The sequence below is a fragment of the Mus musculus genome, chromosome 4, assembly GCF_000001635.26.
Source record: "Mus musculus strain C57BL/6J chromosome 4, GRCm38.p6 C57BL/6J".
NCBI classification, from domain to species: Eukaryota; Metazoa; Chordata; class Mammalia; order Rodentia; family Muridae; genus Mus; species Mus musculus.
In genome coordinates this window covers 26,647,549-26,671,244 of record NC_000070.6, presented here as the reverse complement: position 1 = coordinate 26,671,244, position 23,696 = coordinate 26,647,549, and the positions used below count along the sequence as shown (strand labels likewise).

Sequence of the window (23,696 nt, the reverse complement as noted above, 5' to 3'; positions counted from 1 at the left end):
AGGCAGTGTATGTAAACCACTTGTCAAGATGACATTAGTTGGAGTTAGTGATTACTTGTTAATGATTTTTTCCAAGCCTAAAAAAATAACAGGTCAGCTTTGGATTCAGACTGTTTGTACTGACCTCTGAATGAACCAATTTGCCCTAATTACTTCAAGAAAATAAACAAAGGGATTTTATATTAAGAAAGTTAAATTTTCAGCTGATATTAAAAACATCAATTTAAATTGTATTGCACACATTATTGATGACTTCAAGTTAACCATAACAAGCATCATGCCAACTATAGTAAAGAATGGCCATTAGCACATAAGGTGGCATTGATTCCAGAGTACCTACACATCCAAGCCTATGTCTCCCACTGTGACCAGAAGAGATAATGCTTCTGAGATAATCTACAGTTTGCATAAGGCACTATAAAAGCAAATTCAATTATTATAAATGCATTTACAAACCTGAAATTCTTAGTGAATAATGAATGTAAATGTGATGCATAAATGAATCTTACATATAAAAATCAAAGCTGTAAAGGGAATTCTTAAACTTGCAAGTTCTAAATAAAAGATAAATTTCTCATATAAATATTCTTCATATGAAACATAACTTAAAATGTGATCTGATTAATTCTAATGAGATTTTTTTTTAAATTTTCAAATAGTTATAGCAGGTACAAAGACATTCTTAATTTTAAATCTCACTTTTTCTTCGCATTAATCATCGCATATTGTAAACATCAAGAATGATATTTGGCGACTGATACATGAATTCACTCTTCCCCAAGATTGCCTACTTTTATAAACACTTCCATTGTTCTCTCTCAATGAAATCTCATGACAAATGCTTCCAGAATTCTTGGCAAGTCCCAATCTATACCTTTGTCTAGGGTCAGCAAGACGTTCCTATATAAAATAATACTTTCTAAATATACTCACCATGGGACTGTATTGGATGTAAATTAATTTAGTCTAAAAGTAGTTTTCAAATATTACTTAGGTGTGATGTATTTGTTGTGGTTTCATTTTTCAAAGTGTCCTTATGAAAACAGAATCTTAACGTTTATACAGAACACACAAGAAGATGCATTCTGACATTGGTGCGTAGTTCAGAGACATTTCTCCATTGCTGTCACTACAGTACATATCAGTCTGAAAAACTCACTTTCTTCTCCAGGACCTCCTTTCAGGAAAATCTCTAATTCAGTGTGTGGGAAAAAGAAAGTTTCAGTGTGAGCCAATAAGAAGCATATTTCTAAATACATAAAGAGGCATTTTAATATAGGTTTTCAACACAGGGGTTCATGGAAAGAAAGAGATAATCAGGGGAGGTAAGGCACCCAGTGTGAATATGGGGTCTTCCAGGAAGAACCACAATAAAGTGTCTTTATACTGCGTTTATATAGAATTTAGATATCTTCCAACTTACACATGTAAAGGTTGTTAAGACCCCACTCACACTTTTTAAAAAGATTGCTCAAAATTTATATAGGTTAAACACCGGTGAAAACATTTAAACAATTTTTTTTTTGTAAAACAAAACAACAATTTAAAGTATACATAGCATATCTTAAAGTTTTTAGCTTTGCTGAGGGCGTCTGTAAAAGTTCTCAGCATTTCAATACCCACCTTAGTTCTTAATAGTGAAATGGAGACTGGATATTTATTAATAAGCTTTTTGCAATTTAGCTGGGCAGGGTTCACATTTATTCTAACCCTATTTTAACCAGGCTATGATTGCGTACTACCCAGCCATATAACCTGTTCCCTGCCATCTTAGTTTTGTCTTGGCTATTTCTGTTCCCTCCTTCCTTCCATGGTGAATCTCTCTTTCAAATCCTGGCAAATCTCTTCTTCCCTTGGTCGCCTCCATAGAACCCCTCACAGGGATCCGAAGTCCTGCCTCCTTGTCTCCTGCCTAGCTATTGGCTGATCACCTCTTTATTAACCAATTAGAGGTGAGGGAAATTTTTTTTTATATAACATTGAGACAGGAGATTTTTGGAAATGCCATTATCTGGACTGCATCCAGGTCTTTGGCACAGTAATAAGCATCTGAATAAACAGTGCACGACACCATCACCCAAAGAGGCTTCATTTGTTTAGACTTAAGAAATGAGAGAGGAATGCTAAAAATGTCAAGGTTATACATGATGTGTGCTCTCAGTAAGTACAGCTTGTTTCCTTTGACATCTCTGAATTGTTCTTACGACTATATGTACTTTGTACCTCAACAACATTAGCCTGTCAGTGAAGCTTAAAGTTTCCTCCCTGTCATCCTAGCCAACTGCTTCTAAGAGGAAACTTCTCTTTCCATGTCACTGTAATTTTCCTTTTTTTATCCTTCTTTATTTCCATATGTAGTAAGTAATGCCAGAAAGGATATTCCATTTTGAATGTTTATAAAGATAATAAAAATACCAATTAAGAGTGATTGATCTCACATTATGAAATAAGAATTGTTTTTATTTATTATTGTTAACTTAAGTATAGTTAAAGTCAACAAAATATAACTTCTCCCCTAATTCCTGAATAAAGGTGAGACTTGCAGATGGGAAGGCATTGTATCAAAGCGGAACAAAAACTTTGAAATTTAAAAAAAAAAAGAATACAGATTAGTTAGGAATAGTGGTTCAAGCCTCCAATCAAAATGCATGCAAGGCTAACACAGGTAATCCTCATGAATTCCAGGCAAGATCAACAAAAAAGAAAACTGGACCAACTAGGTTAGTTGGGATTTGGGCTAGTGTAAGCTCCTCCCAACATGAGCCCAGAAAGTGACCACAAGTCAGAGTCACTCAACTAATATTTATTCTTACAGCATTTCAGACATCCTAAGAGAGCACCTTTAATCTTTTTCAAGTATTTTATGAACCTCAGTCTGAACCCTACATTTTAAATTCCATTATTTTTCCCATCACACACTAGAGACAATGCTTCTACCACAACCAAATCACATCACCAGGACTATTGTTTATATTAGGCTTCCTCATGGAATACTCATTGAAATATAATAATTGCTACATTGCTATAAGGAGAGGCAGTTACTAAATTTTCAACATATTTTAAATACCATTATTTAGAATATTGGCTTGACAAATATACGTTGAATTTTTCTTCTCTTCAATTTGATTGATCTCATGACTCTGACAATCAGGTATTTGTTGTGATTGAACTAACTAATCTCCTCCTCCTCCTCCTCCCCCTCCTCCTCCTCCTCCCCCTCCTCCTCCTCCTCCCCCTCCCCTCCCCCTCCCCCTCCCCCTCTTCCTCTTCTCAATTTTATGGATTCAAAATCGCTCTTTGCAATTTCTAAAATCAAGAATTTCAGGTAATCATCAGTTGATATTTAAGATTTGTGAGATTCTTTGTCCTTCTTCCAAAGTGCTCTTAGAAAAATTTCTATCCTCAATGCTATTTATAAGTAGCAAGGTTTAGAGGTCTCTTGCAGAGAACCTTCATGCCCTTCGGTTGTTCAAGTTCTCTTCATTTTGGCTCATGGATCTTGCCTTTTGACCTTTGGTATGAATAATTTCATCTGGATAATTGTGTTGTATAACTTTTCCTAGAGATATGTTATGATTACTTTTCTTGCTGCTGTGAAAAATATCTGATGAAAATATATGATAGAGAAAGGGTTTACTTTTGCTTGTGGTTTGAGAATATCAAGAATTATGGCAAGGAAGATATGAACTTGATTATTCTGGTTTCAATGAATGTGTTCATAGAAAGCAGAGGGAGAGAGATGACCACTGGTCTCAGATTCCATTCTCATTTTGTGTAGTCCTGTATCCCAGCTTGTGAAATGGTGCACTCTACACTTAGAGTGAGTCTTGTCTTTTCCATGAACCAAGATTATAACCCTTAAAGACATGCTTAAAATTGTATTGTTCCCAAGGATTCAAAAATATCAAAGATTTGTAAATGTGTGTTATCCAAAAACAAAAACAACAAAACAAACAAACAAACAAAAAACACGAGTACAGAATACCCAAGATACAGTCCACAGAATTAAAAAAGGTCAAAAAGCTGCAGGGCATAAATGAGGATACCTCAGTCTCACTTGGGAGGGAGAAGAAAACAACCACAAGGCAGAAGAGAGAGGGACCTGGGAGGGAAAGTGGATGGGTCAGGAAAGAGGGGGACATGTTCTGTTATTGGGTGGGGGAAAATGACTGAAGACATGAGGGCCAGCAGAAAGAATGTAAACAGGCAACTTTGGGAGTTAGGAGGTTGAGGAGACCTTCCAGAATGTACCAGAGACAATGGAGGTGAGAGACTCTCAGGACTGACAGTAAGGGACCCTAGATAAAATGCCCTTCATTGGGGAAAGGGAACTTGTAGAGCCTACCTCCAGCTGAAAGACAGGAAATCAAGTGTGGGAGAGGTTGCCATCCTACAGTCACATCTCTGACCCATAATTGTTCCTGTCTGAAAGAACTTCAGGGATTGAAACGGAGATAATCCTGAGGAAAAGAAGGTCCAGCAACAGGTCCAAAGTGGGATCCAGCTCAAGAGGAGCTCCCAAGGCCTGACACTATTACTAAGGCTATGGAGCACTCCACAAGAGGGACCTATCATGACTGCCCTCCAAAAGACCCAACAAGCAGCAGAAAGAGTCAGGTGCAGATATTTGCATCCAACCAATGGACAGAGCTGCTAACCTCTATTGTTGAATTAGGGGAAAGTTGGAAAAGGTGATGAGGAGGGTGACCTTGTAGGAGGACCAGCAGTCTCAATTAACCTGGATCCCTGAGATCTCTAAGATACTGGACCACCAACCAGGCAGCAAACACCAGCTGGTGTGAAACCCCAAACACATATAAAGCAGAGGACTTCCAGGTCTTAGTTTAGTCAGAGAAGATGCACCTAGCCCTCAAGAGACTGGAGATCCCAGTGACTTTAGAGGTCTGTTGGGGTGAGGGGCAGGGAGTGGGGCACTCATGTGGAGACTGGGGGGTGGGGAGAAGGTATTGGATGTGGAACATTTGGAGAGTGGACCGGGAGGGGAATAAAACCTATAGCTTAAAATAAATAAATAAATAGTTAGATAAATAAATAAATAGAAAATATTGCATAAGAAAACAAAAATCAATTCAACCTAGAACACAAAAGATGGTAGGCCAAAGAAAGAATGAAAGAAAGAAAGTTCTAGAAAGCAGTTTCTTGGAGTTACTTAACAGCAGCATGTCTGGGGGTTAGTTAAAGATATGAATGATTCAATGATATTTGTATCAAAATATTTCCACTCCCACATTGGTGGTGACTCACAAAGCTTTATCCTTGGAGTTTCCTGCCAAACAGCAGTTAGCTCTGAAAAGTGTCCTTTTTGCCAACAATTGTTTATTGCTTTTACAACTTTGGGAAGACATTTTGTGAACTTTTCATTTGCTGAACTTCTTCATGGTATATGTCACTGGATTACTGAATCCATAAGCCAGCTTTCTTTTTTAAAGAGGACAGATTTCAGAGGGGAACAACAGTAGAAGTTTCTATTCGAAATAGATATTGACACAGATACCTATAAGTATCCTAGATTCAAAAAATAAGAAAGTGCAGAATACTCAGCCTTAAATGGAAGCTATCTATTGTACTTCTTCCTTTCAAGACTCAGAAATTGTTACAGAAGGAGGCATGTAATCAGTTTAAGATGCAGAGGTGGTAGATAACTTTAAGCAAACAATGACATCTTGACATAGCAGATCAGCTGGATATATAAACTCATAGCAGTTGTTTCAGCACATACAAGACCATTGTTAACACCAGACCGAATGCCAGTGTGGAGATTGGAGTTGAACATGACATCTCACTACTAAACATGGAACTACTGACCACTGATAGTAAGTGGGAGAAAAAGAAGACAGTTTTCTCTAAGATTGCAGTCCAAATTTGGGCAGCACAAATTTGTCTTGATGTTTGTGTGTTTGTTTGTTTGTTTTTATTAGGTATTTTCTTCATTTACATTTCCAGTGCTATCACAAAAGTCCTCCATACCCTCCCCAACCCACTCCCCTACCCACCCACTCCCACTTCTTGGCCCTGGCATTCCCCTATACTAAGGCATATAAAGTTTGCATGACCAATGGGCCTCTCTTTCCACTGATGGCCGACTAGGTCATCTTCTGATACATATGCAGCTAGAGATACGAGCTCCGGGGAATACTGGTTAGTTCATATTGTTGTTCCACCTATAGGGTTGCAGATCCTTTTAGCTCCTTGGGTACTTTCTCTAGCTCCTCCATTGGGGACCCTGTGATCCATCCAATAGCTAACTGTGAGCATCCACTTCTGTGTTTGCTAGGCCCCGGCATAGTTTCACAAGAGACACTATATCAGGGTCCTTTCAGCAAAATCTTGCTAGTGTATGCAATGGTGTCAGTGTTTGGAGGCTGATTATGGGATGGATCCCTAGATATGGCAGTCTCTAGATGGTCAAGATGTTCCAACTGGTAAGAAGGACACATGTTCCACTATGTTCATAGCATCCTTATTTATAATAGCCAGAAGCTGGAAAGAACCCAGATGTCCCTCAACAGAGGAATGCATACAGAAAATGTGGTACATTTACATAATAGAGTACTACTCAGCTATTAAAAAAGAAGAATGAACTTATGAAATTCCTAGGCAAATGGATGGACCTGGAGGGCATCATCCTGAGTGAGGTAACCCAATCACAAAAGAACTCACATGATATGTACTCACTGATAAGTGGATATTAGCCCAGAAACTTAGAATACCCAAGATATAAGATACAATTTGTTTGTATGTTTTAAAGGGTAAAAGTTTGATGAGTAGAGGAGACAGACAAATCTGGGAAGAATTGGACAACAGAGGTGATACAGTCAAAGTATATTATAGAAAATTCTCAAAGGACTAATATGGATCAAAAATATTAACTAATATATTTTTTATTTTTAAAAATTTATTATTTATTTATTTTTATTAGACATTTTCTTCATTTACATTTCAAATGCTATCCCAAAAGTCCCCTATACCCTCCACCTGCCCTGCTCCCAACCCACCCACTCCCACTTCCTGGCCCTGGTATTCCCCTGTACTGGGGCATATGATCTTTGCAAGACCAGGGCCTCTTTTCCGATTGATGGCCAACTAGGCCATGCTCTGCTACATATACAACTAGATACATAGTTCTGGGGGTGTACTGGTTATTTCATATTGTTGATCCTCCTATAGGGTTTCAGAACCCTTTAGCTTCTTGTGTACTTTCTCTAGCTTCTTCATTAGGGGCCCTGTGTTCCATCATATAGATGACTGTGAGCATCTACTTCTGTATTTGCCAGGCACTGGCATAGCCTCACAAGATATAGTTGTATCCTGTCAGTAAAATCTTTCTGGAATATGCAATAGTATCTGGGTTTGGTGGTTGTATATGGGATGGATCCCTGGGTGGGGCAGTCTCTGGGTGGTCCTTTCTTCTGTCTCAGCTCTGAACTTTGTCACTGTAACTCCTTCCATGGGTATTTTGTCCTCCATTTAATAAGGAACAAAGTATCTATTTTTAATGATTGAGTAAAACAAAACTCTTATGCTTATATTTGCAATGATATTTTAGCTAACATTTTTAGAATAAGATTTAAAATATTCGCCCTTCCGCTCGACTCGAGACTGGAGCCCCGGGCTACCTTGCCAGCAGAGTCTTGCCCAACACCCGCAAGGGTCCACACGGGACTCCCCACGGGACCCTAAGACCTCTGGTGAGTGGATCACAGTGCCTGCCCCAATCCAATCGTGCGGAACTTGAGACTGCGGTACATAGGGAAGCAGGCTACCCGGGCCTGATCTGGGGCTCAAGTCCCTTCCGCTCGACTCGAGACTCGAGCCCCGGGCTACCTTGACAGCAGAGTCTTGCCCAACACCCGCAAGGGCCCACACGGGACTCCCCACGGGACCCTAAGACCTCTGATGAGTGGAACACAGCGCCTACCCCAATCCAATCGCGTGGAACTTGAGACTGCGGTACATAGGGAAGCAGGCTACCCGGGCTTGATCTGGGGCACAAACCCCTTCCACTCCACTCAAGCCCCGGCTACCTTGCCAGCTGAGTCGCCTGACACCCGCAAGGGCCCACACAGGATTCCACACGTGATCCTAAGACCTCTAGTGAGTGGAACACAACTTCTGCCAGGAGTCTGGTTCGAACACCAGATATCTGGGTACCTGCCTTGCAAGAAGAGAGCTTGCCTGCAGAGAATACTCTGCCCACTGAAACTAAGGAGAGTGCTACCCTCCAGGTCTGCTCATAGAGGCTAACAGAGTCACCTGAAGAACAAGCTCTTAACAGTGACAACTAAAACAGCTAGCTTCAGAGATTACCAGATGGCGAAAGGCAAACGTAAGAATCCTACTAACAGAAATCAAGACCACTCACCATCATCAGAACGCAGCACTCCCACCCCACCTAGTCCTGGGCACCCCAACACAACCGAAAATCTAGACCCAGATTTAAAAACATTTCTCATGATGATGATAGAGGACATCAAGAAGGACTTTCATAAGTCACTTAAAGATTTACAGGAGAGCACTGCTAAAGAGTTACAGGCTCTTAAAGAAAAGCAGGAAAACACAGCCAAACAGGTGATGGAAATGAACAAAACCATACTAGAACTAAAAGGGGAAGTAGACACAATAAAGAAAACCCAAAGCGAGGCAATGCTGGAGATAGAAACCCTAGGAAAGAGATCTGGAACCATAGATGCGAGCATCAGCAACAGAATACAAGAAATGGAAGAGAGAATCTCAGGTGCAGAAGATTCCATAGAGAACATCGACACAACAGTCAAAGAAAATACAAAATGCAAAAGGATCCTAACTCAAAACATCCAGGTAATCCAGGACACAATGAGAAGACCAAACCTACGGATAATAGGAATTGATGAGAATGAAGATTTTCAACTTAAAGGGCCAGCTAATATCTTCAACAAAATAATAGAAGAAAACTTCCCAAACATAAAAAAAGAGATGCCCATGATCATACAAGAAGCATACAGAACTCCAAATAGACTGGACCAGAAAAGAAATTCCTCCCGACACATAATAATCAGAACAACAAATGCACTAAATAAAGATAGAATATTAAAAGCAGTAAGGGAGAAAGGTCAAGTAACATATAAAGGAAGGCCTATCAGAATTACACCAGACTTTTCACCAGAGACTATGAAAGCCAGAAGAGCCTGGACAGATGTTATACAGACACTAAGAGAACACAAATGCCAGCCCAGGCTACTATACCCGGCCAAACTCTCAATTACCATAGATGGAGAAACCAAAGTATTCCACGACAAAACCAAGTTCACACAATATCTTTCCACGAATCCAGCCCTTCAAAGGATAATAACAGAAAAGAAGCAATACAAGGACGGAAATCACGCCCTAGAACAACCAAGAAAGTAATCATTCAACAAACCAAAAAGAAGACAGCCACAAGAACAGAATGCCAACTCTAACAACAAAAATAAAAGGGAGCAACAATTACTTTTCCTTAATATCTCTTAATATCAATGGACTCAATTCCCCAATAAAAAGACATAGACTAACAGACTGGCTACACAAACAGGACCCAACATTCTGCTGCTTACAGGAAACCCATCTCAGGGAAAAAGACAGACACTACCTCAGAGTGAAAGGCTGGAAAACAATTTTCCAAGCAAATGGACTGAAGAAACAAGCTGGAGTAGCCATTTTAATATCGGATAAAATCGACTTCCAACCCAAAGTTATCAAAAAAGACAAGGAGGGACACTTCATACTCATCAAAGGTAAAATCCTCCAAGAGGAACTCTCAATTCTGAATATCTACGCACCAAATGCAAGGGCAGCCACATTCATTAGAGACACTTTAGTAAAGCTCAAAGCATACATTGCACCTCACACAATAATAGTGGGAGACTTCAACACACCACTTTCTTCAAAGGACAGATCGTGGAAACAGAAACTAAACAGGGACACAGTGAAACTAACAGAAGTTATGAAACAAATGGACCTGACAGATATCTACAGAACATTTTATCCTAAAACAAAAGGATATACCTTCTTCTCAGCACCTCACGGGACCTTCTCCAAATTGACCATATAATTGGTCACAAAACAGGCCTCAATAGATACAAAAATATTGAAATTGTCCCATGTATCCTATTAGACCACCATGGCCTAAGACTGATCTTCAATAACAACATAAATAATAGAAAGCCAACATTCACGTGGAAACTGAATAACACTCTTCTCAATGATACCTTGGTCAAGGAAGGAATAAAGAAAGAAATTAAAGACTTTTTAGAGTTTAATGAAAATGAAGCCACAACGTACCCAAACCTATGGGACACAATGAAAGCATTTCTAAGAGGGAAACTCATAGCGCTGAGTGCCTCCAAGAAGAAACGGGAGACAGCACATACTAGCAGCTTGACAACACATCTAAAAGCCCTAGAAAAAAAGGAAGCAAATTCACCCAAGAGGAGTAGACGGCAGGAAATAATCAAACTCAGGGGTGAAATCAACCAAGTGGAAACAAGAAGAACTGTTCAAAGAATTAACCAAACGAGGAGTTGGTTCTTTGAGAAAATCAACAAGATAGATAAACCCTTAGCTAGACTCACTAAAGGGCACAGGGACAAAATCCTAATTATCAAAATCAGAAATGAAAAGGGAGACATAACAACAGATCCTGAAGAAATCCAAAACACCATCAGATCCTTCTACAAAAGGCTATACTCAACAAAACTGGAAAACCTGGACGAAATGGACAAATTTCTGGACAGATACGAGGTACCAAAGTTGAATCAGGATCAAGTTGACCATCTAAACAGTCCCATATCACCTAAAGAAATAGAAGCAGTTATTAATAGTCTCCCAACCAAAAAAAGCCCAGGACCAGATGGGTTTAGTGCAGAGTTCTATCAGACCTTCAAAGAAGATCTAATTCCAATTCTGCACAAACTATTTCACAAAATAGAAGTAGAAGGTACTCTACCCAACTCATTTTATGAAGCCACTATTACTCTGATACCTAACCCACAGAAAGATCCAACAAAGATAGAGAACTTCAGACCAATTTCTCTTATGAATATCGATGCAAAAATCCTCAATAAAATTCTCGCTAACCGAATCCAAGAACACATTAAAGCAATCATCCATCCTGACCAAGTAGGTTTTATTCCAGGGATGCAGGGATGGTTTAATATACGAAAATCCATCAATGTAATCCATTATATAAACAAACTCAAAGACAAAAACCACATGATCATCTCGTTAGATGCAGAAAAAGCATTTGACAAGATCCAACACCCATTCATGATAAAAGTTTTGGAAAGATCAGGAAATCAAGGCCCATACCTAAACATGATAAAAGCAATCTACAGCAAACCAGTAGCCAACATCAAAGTAAATGGAGAGAAGCTGGAAGCAATCCCACTAAAATCAGGGACTAGACAAGGCTGCCCACTTTCTCCCTACCTTTTCAACATAGTACTTGAAGTATTAGCCAGAGCAATTCGACAACAAAAGGAGATCAAGGGGATACAAATTGGAAAAGAGGAAGTCAAAATATCACTTTTTGCAGATGATATGATAGTATATATAAGTGACCCTAAAAATTCTACCAGAGAACTCCTAAACCTGATAAACAGCTTCGGTGAAGTAGCTGGATATAAAATAAACTCAAACAAGTCAATGGCCTTTCTCTATACAAAGAATAAACAGGCTGAGAAAGAAATTAGGGAAACAACACCCTTCTCAATAGTCACAAATAATATAAAATATCTTGGCGTGACTCTAACTAAGGAGGTGAAAGATCTGTATGATAAAAACTTCAAATCTCTGAAGAAAGAAATTAAAGAAGATCTCAGAAGATGGAAAGATCTCCCATGCTCATGGATTGGCAGGATGAACATTGTAAAAATGGCTATCTTGCCAAAAGCAATCTACAGATTCAATGCAATCCCCATCAAAATTCCAACTCAATTCTTCAACGAATTGGAAGGAGCAATTTGCAAATTTGTCTGGAATAACAAAAAACCTAGGATAGCAAAAAGTCTTCTCAAGGATAAAAGAACTTCTGGCGGAATCACCATGCCAGACCTAAAGCTTTACTACAGAGCAATTGTGATAAAAACTGCATGGTACTGGTATAGAGACAGACAAGTAGACCAATGGAATAGAATTGAAGATCCAGAAATGAACCCACACACCTATGGTCACTTGATCTTCGACAAGGGAGCTAAAACCATCCAGTGGAAGAAAGACAGCATTTTCAACAATTGGTGCTGGCACAACTGGTTGTTATCGTGTAGAAGAATGCGAATCGATCCATACTTATCTCCTTGTACTAAGGTCAAATCTAAGTGGATCAAGGAACTTCACATAAAACCAGAGACACTGAAACTTATAGAGGAGAAAGTGGGGAAAAGCCTTGAAGATATGGGCACAGGGGAAAAATTCCTGAACAGAACAGCAATGGCTTGTGCTGTAAGATCGAGAATCGACAAATGGGACCTAATGAAACTCCAAAGTTTCTGCAAGGCAAAAGACACCGTCAATAAGACAAAAAGACCACCAACAGATTGGGAAAGGATCTTTACCTATCCTAAATCAGATAGGGGACTAATATCCAACATATATAAAGAACTCAAGAAGGTGGACTTCAGAAAATCAAATAACCCCATTAAAAAATGGGGCTCAGAACTGAACAAAGAATTCTCACCTGAGGAATACCGAATGGCAGAGAAGCACTTGAAAAAATGTTCAACATCCTTAATCATCAGGGAAATGCAAATCAAAACAACCCTGAGATTCCACCTCACACCAGTCAGAATGGCTAAGATCAAAAATTCAGGTGACAGCAGATGCTGGCGAGGATGTGGAGAAAGAGGAACACTCCTCCATTGTTGGTGGGAGTGCAGGCTTGTACAACCACTCTGGAAATCAGTCTGGCGGTTCCTCAGAAAACTGGACATAGTACTACCGGAGGATCCAGCAATACCTCTCCTGGGCATATATCCAGAAGATGCCCCAACAGGTAAGAAGGACACATGCTCCACTATGTTCATAGCAGCCTTATTTATAATAGCCAGAAGCTGGAAAGAACCTAGATGCCCCTCAACAGAGGAATGGATACAGAAAATGTGGTACATCTACACAATGGAGTACTACTCAGCTATTAAAAAGAATGAATTTATGAAATTCCTAGCCAAATGGATGGACCTGGAGGGCATCATCCTGAGTGAGGTAACACATTCACAAAGAAACTCACACAATATGTACTCACTGATAAGTGGATATTAGCCCCAAATCTCGGATACCCAAGATATAAGATATAATTTGCTAAACACATGAAACTCAAGAAGAATGAAGACTGAAGTGTGGACACTATGCCCCTCCTTAGATTTGGGAACAAAACACCCATGGAAGGAGTTACAGAGACGGAGTTTGGAGCTGAGATGAAAGGATGGGCCATGTAGAGACTGCCATAGCCAGGGATCCACCCCATAATCAGCATCCAAACGCTGACTCCATTGCATACACTAGCAAGATTTTATTGAAAGGACGCAGATGTAGCTGTCTCTTGTGAGACTATGCCGGGGCCCAGCAAACACAGTAGTGGATGCTCACAGTCAGCTAATGGATGGATCATAGGGCTCCCAATGGAGGAGCTAGAGAAAGTAGCCAAGGAGCTAAAGGGATCTGCAACCCTATAGGTGGAACAACATTATGAGCTAACCAGTACCCCGGAGCTCTTGACTCTAGCTGCATATGTATCAAAAGATGGCCTAGTCGGCCATCACTGGAAAGAGAGGCCCATTGGACTTGCAAACTTTATATGCCCCAGTACAGGGGAATACCAGGGCCAAAAAGGGGGAGTGGGTGGGCAGGGGAGTGGGGGTGGGTGGATATGGGGGACTTTTGGTATAGCATTGGAAATGTAAATGAGTTAAATACCTAATAAAAAATGGAAAAAAAAAAAAAAAAAGAAAACACTACTGTAGCAGCACTCCACACTTTCATGCTGTAATTCACAATCACCTCAAGCTACTTTCTAATTCTCCTTTGAGTAGCCTTTTTATTTAAAACTATGTTATTTCAATATTTGGGGATTTTCCTGGAAAAAAAAAAAAAAAAAAGAAAAGAAAATACATTGCTATTTTCTGGTAGTGAAGATAAGAAGTTAATTTCTCTCTATTTGATTTTGTTTCTGTTTTTAAAATTTTAAGGAAGGAGCTGCAAGTGATGTGTCAGTGGTTAACACTTAGGACTGTCGCAGAGGACTGGAATTTAATTCCTAGCACCCACACCAGATGGGTCACAATTGCCTGTAACTTCAGCTCCAGGGATCTGACATCCTCAATACCTGGTCTTACCAGCACCTGCATGAACACGTCCCTCCCCAGATACATATGAACATATACACATGTACATGTACATATAATAAAGTAAATCATCAATAAATTATTAGGAAAAGTAAAAGATTTCATGTTGAGGACTGACTGTTTAATGAGGAGTTATTGATGTGAGCTGAGCTCACAAGTCAAGATATATTTATTGGTAAGTGCCGATTGGGGCTGGGCCTTCAGAATTAGATAGATGGGATTAACACGGGAAGCCATGCCTGGAAGTGGAAAAAAAAGAGTTAGAGGAAAACTGAATGTCACTTTTAAGATGGTTCACTTAAAAAATGGGAATGGGTGGGTAGGGAAGTGGGGGGGGTGGAGGGTATGGGGGACTTTTGGGATAGCATTGGAAATGTCATTGAGGAAAATACATAATAAATAAAAAAAATAAAAAAATAAAAGATTTAAAATATTCAACACTAGATAAATGTTTAAACTATGTAGATAAAAAGTAATGAAACAATAAAAAGATAATAAATTTATTAATCATAGTACAGAGTCAAAATTCTGACAAACTTAAACCAATCAAGAAAAACCTAGCGAATCATCTAAATAAAAATTGAATTCCTAATTACTTTGTAACGTACTTAGTAAACGTATATATAATTAAATTTATATTAAATTTATTCTTTTAGAATGTCATACATGTATCTAATACAATCTGCTTGCCCTCATCCCACGTCCACTGTTTCCTCCTCCTTATCCCTGTCAACATGCCCCTCCTCCCTACAAGTTCATTTCTCATATTTTTGTCTTTCCATTTTTTCCCATTAATTTTAACCATGGTTGTCTATGTGACAATGGGCCCAAAAGAACCTGGTTACACTCATCAGTGGGTACACAAATGCAGAATAAGACTCCCCTCTCCCAGCATCCATCAGTAGCCAATAGTTTTTCCCATCCATAGTTGACTGGTACAGTCTTGTGTAGGCCTCTTCAAGTGATACCAGGAGGGGACAGCATATTGTAGCTTGCGGAAGTGCATCAAAGTCAGATGCAGAGCCAAGAGCCATAAATACTTGGGAAGAGATCTCAGACAAATCTGTCAGAGAAGTAATCAAAACTGTAGTGGTTCTTGGGCCTAAAACAACTCTCAGCTCAGCATATGAGTGCATGAGTTGCTCTTGCAGAGGACTCTGGTTGGATTCCAAGAACTACATGGCAGCTCACAACCATTTGTAACTCCAGTTCAAGAGGATTTGATGTCTTCTTGCTGCTTTCTGGCTTGTTCCTCATGGCTTGCTCAGTCTGCTTTCTTATGGAACCCAGGACCACCAGCCCTAGATGGAGCCACTCACAATGGGCTGGGCCTTCCCACAACCATCACTAATTAAGAAAATGTTCTACCGTCTTGCTAAAGTCATGTTTTACAGAAGCATTCTTTTTTTCAATTGAGATTTCCTCGTCTCTGATAATTCAAGCCTTTATCAAATTGACACACAACCAGCCAGTACTATGTTGTTCCTATGACACCATGGCTAGAAAGAAGCACTTTACCCATTCCCCCTTTAGAAAAGATGTATTTCACTCTTTTATGTATATGAGTGTTTTGTCTGCATGTATGGATACCTACCACAAGGGTGTGTGGTAACTGAGGAGGCAGGAACTTGTAATATTTAAGTGCATACTTGATTCTATACATTCTTGTAAATTCTGCATTTCTAATATATGGCAATAATTGCTATAACTATTATAGGTGTTAATGCATTCAACCATTCAAAGTGCCAAAATATTTTGTACATATTTAATTGTATTTCTTGGTTGTTCTATATTTAGAAATTGGTTCTTTTCACCAATGTATGACTTTGGCTTATAAAACTGAGAGAATCATTGCTGGAAATGTCTTAACAATTCTGAAAGTTTTGAGAACATGTACAATAAGAGAACATTGAAAATGCAGATCTTTATGTAACATTCATATAAAAATATTTTTCAGGCAGAAAAATATAAATCAAAGAGACATTATCAACGTCTTTCCCTTAGTAAAAACACCACGGGCTAACGATGAGTTTTAGTTGTTGGTTGCTTTTGTGAACATACAGATTTTTAAATAGGAGGCATGAGGTTGGTGGGGTACACCTTACCAAGTTGATCTCTATCAAGCTTTTGTTTGCTTTCATTTCTTTTCTATTGAACTAGAATAAAGGATGTTCAGTTCTCTGACCTCTTGGGCTTGGGGACACTTCTGTCTTTAAAAAATTAATTAAGGAACCAAAGGCTGAATCAGCCTTCTTACCAGAAATGTTCTTGTTCTTTAGAAAGTTAACTTCTTTAGTCTCATTACCAATGCCATTTACTTTGTCAGCAGTATTTACAATGTTATCTATTATTTCTGCATCACTAGTGCATTGTCAACAGGAGGGAGTAGGACCCTTTCTGAAGAGCCCAATTGCAGGGTCAATCAGAGTTGCAGAGTCAGGGTCCCAGATGTTTAGGAGATAAACAACCAGAAACCAGAGATGTATTGTCAGGTATGATGGGAGCAAAGAGGTCAATATCTGCAGATAGAAACTTTAACAATTAGTATACATTAAGGCTACAAGGCACTGATATCAGTCTTGAAAATGGGCTACAGAAACTATTTATGACAAAGAAATTCCAATAACTTTTTGAACATTAATAAACATAATACACTTCATAAATATCATGCGCTAACAACCTTAGTTCAGATTTACAGAATGACGACACACAGTCAGATCTTATTGGGAAGACTACCTGCAGAATGGAGAACTTTAAATCTTTCTAATTTATTTTTCTGTGCTGGCAATTCTCCTATTATCTTTGAATCTATGACAGAATTTATGAAATTCCTAGGCAAATGGTTGGACCTGGAGGGCATCATCCTGAGTGAGGTAACACAATCACAAAAGAACTCAAATGATATGTACTCACTGATAAGTGGATATTAGCCCAGAAACTTAGTATAACGAGATATAAGGTACAGTTTGCAAAACACATGAAACTGAAGAAGAACGAAGACCAAAGTGTGGACACTTTGCCCCTTCTTAGAATTGGAAACAATCACCCATGGAAGGAATTAAAGAGACAAAGTTTGGAACTGAGACAAAAGGATGGACCATCTAGAGACTGCCATATCCAGGGATCCATCCCATAATTAGCCTCCAAACGATGACACCATTGCTTACACTAGCAAGCGTTTGTTGTAAGGACCTTGACATAGCTGTCTCTTGTGAGACTAGGCCGGGGCCTAGCAAACACAGAAGTGGAAGCTCACAGTCAACTATTGGATGGATCACAGGGCCCCCAATGGAGGAGCTAGAGAAAGTATCCAAGGAGCTAAAGAGATCTGCAACCCTGTAGGTGCAACATTATGAACTAACCAGTACTCTGGAGCTCTTGACTCTAGCTGCATATGTATCAAAAGATGGCCTAGTCGGCCATCACTGGAAAGAGAGGCCCATTGGACAGGCCAACTTTATATGCCCCAGTACAGGGGAACTCCAGGGCCAAAAAAATGGGAATGGGTGGGTAGGGGTGTGAGGGAGGGAGGGTGTGGGTGACTTTTGGGATAGCATTGGAAATGTAATTGAGGAAAATACGTAATAAATTAAAAAAAAAGAACTACACATTGTGTATAAACTGTCTAACATGCTAAGACTTAGTATCTGTGTGACATACTCCTATTTCCTGCCACAGAATTCTGTGTCTACTTGCAAGACTACCATCAAAACTGACATATACTCTTGTTATATACCTGATATTTAAATTTTTATTAATGATTTTTAATTAATATAGAAAATAAAAGTTTCATTATGATATTTTATACACATAGGTAATTTTAGTTTAACTTCACATTTTAAATATTTTAGTCTTTCATTTCCTAGTCGTATCAACATTAGTAATTGATCCAGTTGTCGGTCTTTAGACAGTTCTATAAACCTAGCATTCTATAATAATTTTTTTCAGAGTTAAAGAAGTTAACAAATAATGGAGGAAAATTATGAATATAATGGGTTGTATTATATTCATTTAAAGTCATTTTTCTTCAATCAATTTTTATTTACATGTTTTGAGAATTTCAGGCATAAATAATGGATATATATCATTTTCTCAGTATCTCTCCTATGACTGCTTTTATGTCTCCACATTTAATTGCCAATTTATGACTTTTTAAATTGTATGTGTGTATGTATATACATAGATATATACATATACATATATATATAATTTCTGTAATTGTATATATATAATTAAATAAATTATATAACATATTTTTCTGAATATATTTATTGCCATCCCTATATAGTTTGTTTAAATTTGAACATAATATTGAATAACCTATCCAGAAAGTTGTTCTTGGAGAAGACTCATTTTCCCTCTCTGACCAGCCAGAGTTTTCCTATATCCCTTACAACATTGTGAAATTTCTCCTACCCATGTTATTATGTCACCTAATGTTGTCATTATGTTAATATTGTTTAGGCAACCATATTTTTTGAGATTTCATGACTAGTTTCCATGACATATACAGAAGACAATATCTCAAGGTAGATGTTCTGACTGGCTCTTTAAATTGTTTCACCTCCTTTTCCTCAATGATCAAATTACAAATCAAAGATTGTAATATAATTATATATGCATTATAATATATGTATATGTATATATGCATATGTACATGTGTTTACATATGTATATGTATAGTATATATATCTATATGCACATATATGTACATATGTATATATTTATATGTGCATACTTGTATATGCATATATGTATATGCATATAATGTATATATGTATATTTCTTAATTTGTAAGTATAACTTTCTTCATTTCATATAATATTACTTGTATGCATACATGTATGTATGTATGTGTATGTGAATATATATATATATATATATATATATATATATATATACACACACACACATAGATGCATACATGTGTGTATGTTTTCTGGGCTGTTCAAAGGGTTTGGATAACCAATCAACATGATCTTAAATGGAAGAGAGTATTTTAACCACTCTCAGAATTAGTTGGTTGCTTGCAGAACTTTGTTCAAGGTTGAGGTCCACTGGGTTTTCCACATTCATTTTATTTTGCCTATTATTGTCCTTGTCCAGCTCATATTTGGGCAGTCATATTTGTGAGACTTTTGGGTAGAGTTACTAACATTCTTACAACACACATCTCACAGCAAACTCTGTCTTCCTCTAGTTTTAACACTCTTTCTGCACCCTCTTTAATGATCCCTTATAAGAGCTGTGTTATATCTATATCCTTGGAGTTCCACAATTCCAAATTTCACGGATTGTCAGTTTTACTTATTGCCTCAATATGTTGCCAAGGGAATTTTTCTTGAAGGGTGAGGACGACACTTATTGGAGGCTATAAGAACAGATAGTTATAATGTAGTTAGGGATTATGTTGATTTGGTAAAGTGAAGGTTTTAGGTTGCTTTTCCAGATACATAGCTTCCCCTAATCCTGGGTATTTGACTAGGTTTCCAGTACAAGACTTGATTTCACTCCTTTTGAGCAGGTCTTATGTCTAATTAAAGAGCTTTGTTTGCCTCTCAGTTATGTCATTATTGAATCCTTAAGGTTATCTTACCACGATGATCAGTGTCATGATTTATAGGTGTCAGAGCACATAGCACTCTTAGTTTCTTCATTCTTTTGCAAGCTTTTATTGAGCCTTATGCTATTATAAAGCTAGTCTTCATTACTTTGGTATTACCAAATATAGTTTTAATAAACCTTTAATTATAACCATTTTATCCTCTGGCATGTCTTTGTTTTATATAAATCAATAATTATTTTGGCTTCAGTTTTTTATTTGTATCGCCTCTTTCGATCTGCCTTTTCAAGCTGTCTCTTTTGTGCCCGAATTCCTTGAAATCTCAACGTAATGCATCATTTATTAATAGAAAAGAGAATGACAACCTAGTAAACAGAGTTTGAACTTTAGGTTTAAAATCCACAGAAAAATAACAAATATAGAATTACTCTGAGACATAGAAGATATAGGCATAATAAGGAGCCATTTGGCTGATTGGGCAAAATGATATCCTTCCTGAACAAGAGAGAAGATAGAGAAGAAGGAGGAATAATTTCAGCATTAGTAAAGATTAGCAAGGATTTTTAGCAAAATTAGAGCTATCCATCTCAAAAGATTATTTTTGCGTTAATGATAAAATGTTTGGGGGAGAAGTAGGTAGGTAGATGAGTAGACAGATAGTAGATAAATACTTAGATAGATAGATAGATAGATAGATAGATAGATAGATAGATAGATAGATACACAGACAGACAGAATTTAATGAATTACTAAAAGTCAGGTTGATTCTGAGTTAGCTTTTTCACTTAGCGAAATCAACTAAAAATTAAACAAAGCAAGACATATATTTAAGTAGGTAAATGATATAAAATAAGAAAAACTTAACTTACCCTCTTAACTGTTCCCATAACCAGCACACACAAACACCCCCCCACACACACACACACACATACACACGTTTATAAGGCAATGGGATATATAGAGTGTGACTCTAGCAAAGCAGGATGAAAAAATGTAGTTTAAATAGAAACTTAAAGTTGTTCCATCAGTTTGTGCCTTTGGCTTCATCATTGAGAAATGCTGTTCTATTTACATTTGCAAAACTCACAATTTGTCTGATGGAAGATTGCGTGTAAGAGGAGTCCAACTGAACTTATTCTTTCAAACCTTGGAAAGACAATTCACAGTAAAATGCTCAGTTAGAATATTGTAAGTATCCTAAACGGAGCAGTCTCTCTGGCATTGTAACACTTTTTGAGGTCTAGATTGCATTCAGAAATGAGTTTTCTGAAAAGGGCACAAAATTATCCTGCAGCTTCATGGTTTATTCATTTTATTTTGATAGACTACAGTGGCTTTCTAATGTTTTCTGTATTTAAACTGACAAAAGTGTGCTGGGGAAAATTATGGCTTATTCACTCACATTTGCTCATGAAAACTTTCGGGAACTCAAATTAAACTGAGATGGAAATAGAAAAATTTCTAATCTTCCTACCACTAGCTTCATGAATGTGTCCCAAGCCAATCACACATAGAAAGTAATAGTCACTTGTATTTTTCACTTATGTCAAGTGTGTCAAACATAATTTCTGCACATTTTGATGATGATGATGCTGATGATGATGGTGAAGGTTATTTTGCTGGCATGTACTGGCCTATTGCAAGCAGAGGCCAGAAGAGTGCATTAGGTACACTGAACTTGGAGTTAGAGACTCCAGCTTTGAGACATCATGTGGATGCTGAACCTCAAATTTGGTTCTTCCAGAAGAGCAGCTAATATTCGTAACTACCAGTCATTTTTCTTGTCCCCATATTACACATTTTGAGTTCATGAAAATTACATGATTTTTAATCCTCAATAGTTTTATTTTCATTAATTTCACCTAACCTATGATTATTAAACATTTCCACCTAATAGTGCCTGGTTTTCCAGTTTCTTTTAAACAAGTATTAGCAGACACTGACGAAATACAAATGTGGTATATGTTGCTACTTATCTCACAAGCTCTATTCTCTCTGCCTTCAATGTGTCAGATGAAAGGCTAGTCACATGGAAAACCTCTTCTACAAATTTCTTTGCAGTGAAGGGGTATTTACTAAATATAGATGAATCAACTTTGAAACAAGTGGAATAAATGACACATCAGAAATATGACTAATGGAGACAGTGTTAATAGTTCTTTCAGTTTTCTTCCTTGCTGTCTATAATATGGTATGCTAAGTAGAACTAGATATTTCTGAGTGTGATTGTTCAAATAATGGATGATGCTTGTCTTTCTGTGAGCTATGCAGTCACCTTACCTTTGTGAGAATGAGTGTGCACCTCTATGTGAAAAGTAAATTTATTTTAAATAATTTAATAATTTTATTACATTTAAGCCAAATTAGGCTAGAGTTGTTTTGCCTATTGCATATAATTCCAAGCATAGTTTTAAAGTGTGCTGGCAAGCAATATTAATATATTATTTCTACTTAAGAAGTAGCAGAGACTGAAGGAATGACCATTCAGAGACTGCACTACATGGGATCCATCACATATACAATCACCAAACCCAGACACTATTGTGGATGCCAACAAGTGCTTACTGAGAGGAGCCTGATATAGCTGTCTCCTGAGAGGCTCTGCCAGTGCCTGACAAATACATAAGTGGATGCTCACAGTCATCCATTGGACTAAGCACGGGGTCCCTAATGAAGGAGTTAGAGAAAAGACCCAAGGAGTTGAAGGGGTTTTCAGCCCCATAGGAGGAACAACATTATGAACTAATCAGTAACCCTCCCCCCCCCAAGCTCCCAGGGACTAAACCACCAACCAGAGCCCCACATGGTGGGACTCATGGCTCCAACTGCATATGTAGCAGAGGATAGCCTGGTCATCAATGGGAGGAGAGGCCCTTGGTCTTGTGAAGGCTCTATGCCCCAGTATACGGGAATGTCAGGGCCAGAAAGTGGGAGTGGGTGAGTTGGGGAGCAGGGGGAGGGGTGAGGGGATAGGGGATTTTTGGAGGGGAAACTAGGGAAGGGGATAACATTTGAAATGTAAATAAAGAAAATATCTAATTAAAAAAAAAAGAAGTAAGCCATTGTTCTCTGCACAGCCTTATCCTAAACATCTTGTGACAGGACCCCACCTAGTGAGTTCACCTGACTGTGAACTCTATGTACCATTGCCAGTCTTCAGACCTAGCCTAGGTTCCATAATAAGTACCCAGGCCTAGTTTGACTAGCCCCAACATGCTTCTCCCAACCTCCAGTCTTGGACCAAAACACAAATTCTACAAGCTATTCTAGCTCCTGTTTCCACCTAATTTCTTTATTTCACACCATACCCAACCTTCAGGCATGATCTACTGCACATACTCTCTGCTCTTGCTCAGCCTACTGAATCACAGAATCTGTAACAGAAGTCCACATCACCATGTCTCATCACAGAAATATACAAAAATTGTGAAAGACCGAGACAAAATTCCCACTCCTTTGTATAAAAATATAACCTAGATGAGTGCCATGACACAGAATTTCAAAACATAATCAGAAACATTATAAAAAGGATTATAAAGAAGACATATGCAGCAGCTCAAATAAATGAAGAAGATTTGACTTACAGAAACAGGAATAAATAAAAGCAATAAATATAACACTAAAAATACAAAGAGCTTACTTAGGCCCAGACTAAGACTTAGGCCCTATATGACTTTCAAAGAACTGCAGAAAACCCTTCATTAATTAAGAAAAACAAAAGCAACCGTTCCAATTTTTTTTTATTAAGCCAAACTTACTAT

The 23,696-nt window shown here is 38.0% G+C and overlaps 1 long non-coding RNA gene across 1 annotated transcript in view; it reads left to right on the top strand.

The window, feature by feature from the left end:
* The window catches only part of 4930548K13Rik (RIKEN cDNA 4930548K13 gene), a 69,630-nt gene that overhangs the window by 34,205 nt on the left and 11,729 nt on the right, over positions 1-23,696 (top strand). The window lies entirely within an intron of this gene.